This window comes from Mesoplodon mirus (genome assembly GCF_964341445.2).
Source record: "Mesoplodon mirus genome assembly, chromosome: 1".
Taxonomy (NCBI): domain Eukaryota; kingdom Metazoa; phylum Chordata; class Mammalia; order Artiodactyla; family Ziphiidae; genus Mesoplodon; species Mesoplodon mirus.
The window spans coordinates 57,944,169-57,950,308 of NC_138976.1; the positions used below are offsets into that span (position 1 = coordinate 57,944,169).

General features: G+C 40.6%; 1 pseudogene across 1 annotated transcript; it reads right to left on the minus strand.

Moving 5' to 3' along the window:
- Positions 1–381: 381 nt before the first annotated feature.
- LOC309800256 (small ribosomal subunit protein eS7-like) lies at positions 382–968 on the minus strand (annotated as a pseudogene). Its single transcript has one exon. The product of its transcript is annotated as a small ribosomal subunit protein eS7-like (transcript).
- Positions 969–6,140: the final 5,172 nt, after the last annotated feature.

A 6,140-nucleotide genomic window follows, 5' to 3' on the forward strand; every position in this document is an offset into this window, starting at 1 on the left:
TTTTTTATTAGGCAAGGTCAAATACTTACATTGATTGAGTTTTCTGACATATTTGGGTTTACTTCTACCCTTTCATTTTAGGTTTTCTGATTGCTTTTTTTAATTCTTGTTTATTTTCTTTTACTTCCTTTCATCTATTGGACTAATAAGATAATTACATTTTTTCCTCCCTTATGCTGTTTTATAAACTAGATTGTTTTCCTACCATTTTAGTTATTACTCTTAAATGTTTACCAAAATATTTAACCATAAATTTTACTGCCAACATTTAGCTATGTAATATTTCTATCTTTCTGGCAAACATTACTTTCCGCTTTTACTACCAAGGAACAATGCCCCCACTCCATCTTTTTTGTGTGTGTGTGTGAATAATATTTTAGTCATTTTTGTTTACAGCTGAAACTCTGGGAACTCAAAATTAACATCCTTGCCCGTGAGCTTGTTATAGACACCAGAAAACATTTCAACCTTGTGTTCCACATTGTTCTGCTGTGCTTTATTCAAACGAACCTTTATGAGTCGGCTGCCATCCAGCTTCATGTGGATTCTCTTGCCCACGATCTCACTTGGGAAAACCAAGTCCTCCAGGATGGCGTCATGCATGGCTGCCAGAGTGTGGCTCCTGGGACGTTTTTGCTTATTTTTTGTATGGCTTTTTCGAGTTGGCTTAGGCAGAATTCTCTGAACGATAAAGACAACATGCTTCTTGCTGAACTTCTCCAACTCACGTACTAGCCAGATCTGGATTTTCTGGAAGGATTTCAGATGAGGAACAGGAACAAAGATTATGATAGCTTTCTGACAACCAACATCTTCAATTTCCTTGGCGGCCGTGATGTTCAGCTCCTGCAGCTGGGCCTTGAGGTCCGAGTTCATCTCCAGCTCCGGGAGGGCCTGGGAGATGCCAGACTTGAACTCGTCTGGCTCCTCGCCATGGGCTTCATGATCTTCATGCTGGAACTGAACATGGCTGGGACCTTGACGACACGGCACCCCACTCCATCTTTTTATTGTGTTTAGAGCTTTTACGATACTTTAAAAAATTCAAAATAGTTATTTTTATTTGTGTGTGTGTGTGTGCTGTTTCCTTTCTTCCTTCTGGGTTCATTTTTTCTTCTTGAGATAAATCATTTAATAGTTCCCTTTGTGAGGATCAGTAGTTGGTAAATACTCCAAGTTTTTGTGTGGTGAAATGACTCTTTTGTTTCTACAACTGAAAGGTTGTTCGGGCATAAGAGTGTAGATTGACAGTTATTTCCTGTCAGCCCTGAAGATATTATTATTATTTTTTGGCATTGATTGCAGCTGAGGAAAAGTCTGCTATCTGAGAGCTTTAAAAGTCTTATTTTCTTTGATGTTCTGCAGGTTCATTTTAATGTTGACATGTGGATTTATTTTTATATATTCAGTTCAAGACTTTGCACTTACAGTCTGAGGACTTACGTCTTTTTCAATTTTACAAAACTACTATTTATTGTGGTTTCAGATCTTTCTTTCTCCTTCATTCTGTTTCTTCCTAAATTACTATTTCATAACTTCTCCTCTTTCTTCAAACCTTTAACACCTCCACTACCCTCATCATCCAAAAGGAAACCTTCACCTTCTTCCCCAAGTTAGCTTCTCTCGTGTTAACTTTCTTTTCATTCTCTTAAATTCAATCTATCAACAATCCTATTGGCTCTAATTTAAAAATAAACCCAGAAAGCGACCACTTCTCACCTCTCTCACTATCACCACCCTATGCTAAGCCACCATTGTCTTTCTGCTTCACCCTTGTTCCCCATAGTCTGTTCTTAGCACTTAAAATTTTAAATTGCATCTCCCCCCCTACTGTCCTCCTTGTCTTCTCCATTTTTCATTTTTCTCCATGGAACTTACACAATTAAAAAAAATATATATATATACACACACACACATACATGGTCCCTTCTTCTTTTTCTTCTTCTTCTCCTCCTTCTCCCTTCTCATTCTTATTCTTATTCTTTTCACTGTTTCTCTTTCTCACTAATATATAAGTTCTGGTGAGATAAGAATAAGGATGCTTAGAAGCATAAGGATTTTGATTTGTTTTGTTAACCCTGTATACTCAGCACCTAGAACAGTGTCACACATAGTAAGATTTCATTACATATTTGTTTAATAAATACATATATATTTAAAAAATTTTTTTGTTATTTATCTTTGGCTGCATTGGGTCTTTGTTGCTGCGCACAGGCTTTCTCTAGTTGTGGTGAGCGGGGGCTACTCTTCGTTGCAGTGCACGGGCTTCTCATTGTGGTGGTTTCTCTTGTTGCAGAGCATGGGCTCTAGGAACAAGGGCTTCAGTTGTTGCAGCATGCAGGCTCAGTAGTTGCAGCATGTAGGCTCAGTAGTTGTGGCGCACAGGCTTAGTTGCTCCACGGCCTGTGGGATCTTCCCAGACCAGGGATTGAACCCATGTCCCCTGCATTGGCAGGTGGATTCTTAACCACTGTGCCACAAGGGAAGTCCCCAATAAATACATAGATGTTTTCCACTTAGGTAAATGAGAGCCAAGAAATTCAAATAAATGATGAGAAATATATCTCAAATAATTAAGAACATGACATTATTTCAGAGAATCAGCAGTCCATCTTGGATCTTAGCATTCATGTACTTTTTAAAGGAAAGGCATCATGACTGCATTCTAAGTTAGGAGATGATGCGGCAGGCAGAAGAAAAAGAAATAGGAAACTTTGTAACCAACTGCCCAAGCGAAAGCTAAATAAACAAACAAATTAACCAACTGTCTTTCTGGGCTTATGATAGAGGTGCTGGAAATCACAGGAGACTTGCCTGGGACATGTGTTGTGTAACAAATCCTGACAAATACATGGATCATCAAAGAGATTTCTATTTTATATACTGAGAAGCTTTATGATCCAGGAAGTGGTCAGGCCATCTGGGATCTCCTGCTTACCCATCTGGAGCTCTGATTGAATATGTGAGAATAAAAGGAAAGCTCAATTTTAGTGAACATGAGCTGTTTGGAGTCAGCATGGGGGTGCATCAAAGGTGGTGGTGAAACAAAGGGATTACTTTTCCACCAAGCCCTTGTAAGGGAGGGCAGAGGGTGGTCAATGTTGGAATAAGAAGAAGGAATGACAAAGAAGGAAGCAATGACCTTCATTTCTCCCAGTTATGATGTTATAGGATGCTGTCACTGACCTAAAGAGCCAGGCATTTTCTTGGGATGGGGAATTACTGAGAAATACATGGAAGCATCATGTTGTCAGGAAAATAAATTATTTTAAACTATAGGAACCAGCAGGTTTTCTTCAGTGAATGCAGTAATAAATTGTGTTTATATAGCATGTTACACTTTTTCAAAGCATATACACCACCCCATTTAGTATTTTCAACCCTGTAAGGTAGGGAATACAGACTATTTGAAGCCAGGAAGTGAGCCATAATTCTTTAAGCATGCTCTCCTACCCTCCTGGCCCCACCGGGATCTAGTATAGTGCTGGATGTACAAATTGCTTTTAATCACTGTTATATTAATTCCCATTTTACAGTTGGGATTGAGGAAATTATGAAGTTGTTAGTTGCCAAACATCACATAGCTAGTTGTGGCATAGCTGGATCCAGGAGCAAGTCTACCTTTTAAATCTTGTGCACTCAATATTCCATCATGTGTCCTGCCAAGCGTGCCAACATCCAAAGACCACACAGATGCAGGAACAAGAAATACAAGTGTTCTTGGCAATTATCCTGTGCCAAGGGTCACTGATCTTCTTGATGAAGAGCTACTGTTGATTTACCTAATGTTTAGTAATCTACCAATGAAGGCACTATTAAGAATTGCTTAACATAAACACTACTTGCCAGTTAGGGGAAGCTTGGCACAGACAATGTGTTGGCTAGAATGCCCAAGTCCATCCAATGCAGGAAAATTTATTAAAATCTCCGAGACTGGCCTAGCTTCAAGAAAGCATGCCAAAGAGGCTCTAGGAAAACAAAACAATGTTTCTTCCAGCCCTAGGTGACTTATTCAAAAAGCCTCACTTTTTTTTCTCTTAACTTCAGTGTCCTGCTCCAACACTGGCAGAGGTAATAGGCCTCCTTGCTTCAGGCTCCCAGTGTGCTTCCCATATCTACATAGAAACCCATTCCTCACTGTGGGCATCCACCTGCTCATAGGAGGCTGTCCCTCGGTTCACTTCACCAACAAGTATACGCAGTCTTCTCTTCCCATACAAGTGAACAATGTCTCTGCGAAATTATCCACTAATGGGAATGTCCTGGGGCCTACTCAACCCCACTGAGTAACTCAAAAATAGAGATCTCTATCTCCCTCATCCTCACATATACGATAACAGAGGTAATATCTTTCACTAACACTTTTCCTTTCTCAATTCCCTAACTTTCTCATTTTGTTAATGTGAATCAAGCCATCAACACTTCATCACTGGGATCTCCTCATACACAAAATCATTTTCTTTGAGTTCCAAATGATTCTGGGTCACCTTGGCTCCACTAAAACTGTAAATGGTTAAGGGTTATTGTCACTCATTCACCCCACATTTGCCTAACAAGATCTAGGGTCCTCTGTATCTCTCCACCCTTTCCTTTTGCTATCCTGTTCTGGAGGGACCCATTTCTCACCATGTGCCATTTAGGGGCTATGAGCAGCTAAAGGGCTTGGTGATGACTCTATCTCCCCATTAGGAGTAAAGAAGGGACTGACTTGGGGCTAATTCTCAAAAAAGTGAGAATTCTAGATTGACAAGTTGAGTCCCTTGCTTTATTTCAATGTCTAATTAATATTGAAATATCTTTTAATTGAGAAGGCAATGATTGATAGGAGATATATATTTAGAAATTTACAAAATATTTTTCTAGGTTTTTACTTTGCATCATAGTGAAGTTCTAGAATTAAAATATTGGGTTTTATTTTTTGAAATTTTATATATTTTGCAAAAGGAATGTAAAGTTGCCTCTAACAAAAGATGTATCAACTGCTTAATGAAGTAAATATAAAAAATAGATCCCAGGGCTTCCCCAGTGGCGCAGTGGTTAAGAATTCGTCTGCCAATGCAGGGGACACGGGTTTGATCCCTGGTCCGGGAAGATCCCACATGCCGCGGAGCAACTGGGCCTGTGTGCCACAACTACTGAGCCTGCACTCTAGAGCCCGTGAGCCACAACTACTGAGCATGCGTGCCACAGCTACTGAAGCCCGCGCACCTAGAGCCCATAATCCACAACAAGAGAAGCCACCACAGTGAGAAGTCCATGCACTGCAACGAAGAGTAGCCCCAGCTTGCTGCAACTAGAGAAAGCCTGCGCACAGCAACGAAGACCCAATGCAGCCAAAAATAAATAAATAAATAAATAAATTAAAAAAAAAAAAGATCCTAGCACTGCTTTTCAAACCAGGGTAAACCAGTCAGAAGAAATAGCATATCCATAGAGGCAGGAAGTCAAAGTAATAGAAGCATGGCTGAGGTTTCTAGGGCATAAAGGAGGGACTGTTAACTGAACATTAACCAATAACTCAAAGATTAGATGTTGAAAAAGCCAACAGCAGACCAGGGCCTGGAGGATGCCAGAGGTCTATTTTTTTTTTTTTTTTTTTTTTTTTTTTGCGGTATGCGGGCCTCTCACTGTTGTGGCCTCCCCCGTTGCGGAGCACAGGCTCCGGACGCGCAGGCCCAGCGGCCATGGCTCACGGGCCCAGCCGCTCCGCGGCATATGGGATCCTCCCAGACCGGGGCACGAACCCGTCTCCCCTGCATCGGCAGGCGGACTCTCAACCACTGCGCCACCAGGGAGGCCCTAGAGGTCTATTTTTTGATAATGCCAGTTTCTTTGTAAAGAGGTTCCCTGGAATGTGAAAGGAGATGTGTAGATCAAACCAACACTGCTGCTGTGACTGAGCTACAGATTTGGCTCAGAGTTTCCTAGTTTTCAGTCAAAAGGGGCCATATGGTCAGTAATCTAGCTTTTCAAAGCAGAATGGAGGAAGCCTAATAGGTCCTTAGGATGATACATTTTTATTTTGGCAAAGAAAATATCTCTCTTTCCAGTTGTAAGATTAACAAGTTCTGGGACCTATTGTACAGTATGATGATTACAACTAATAATACTATATTATATAGTTGAAAGTTGTTGAGAGT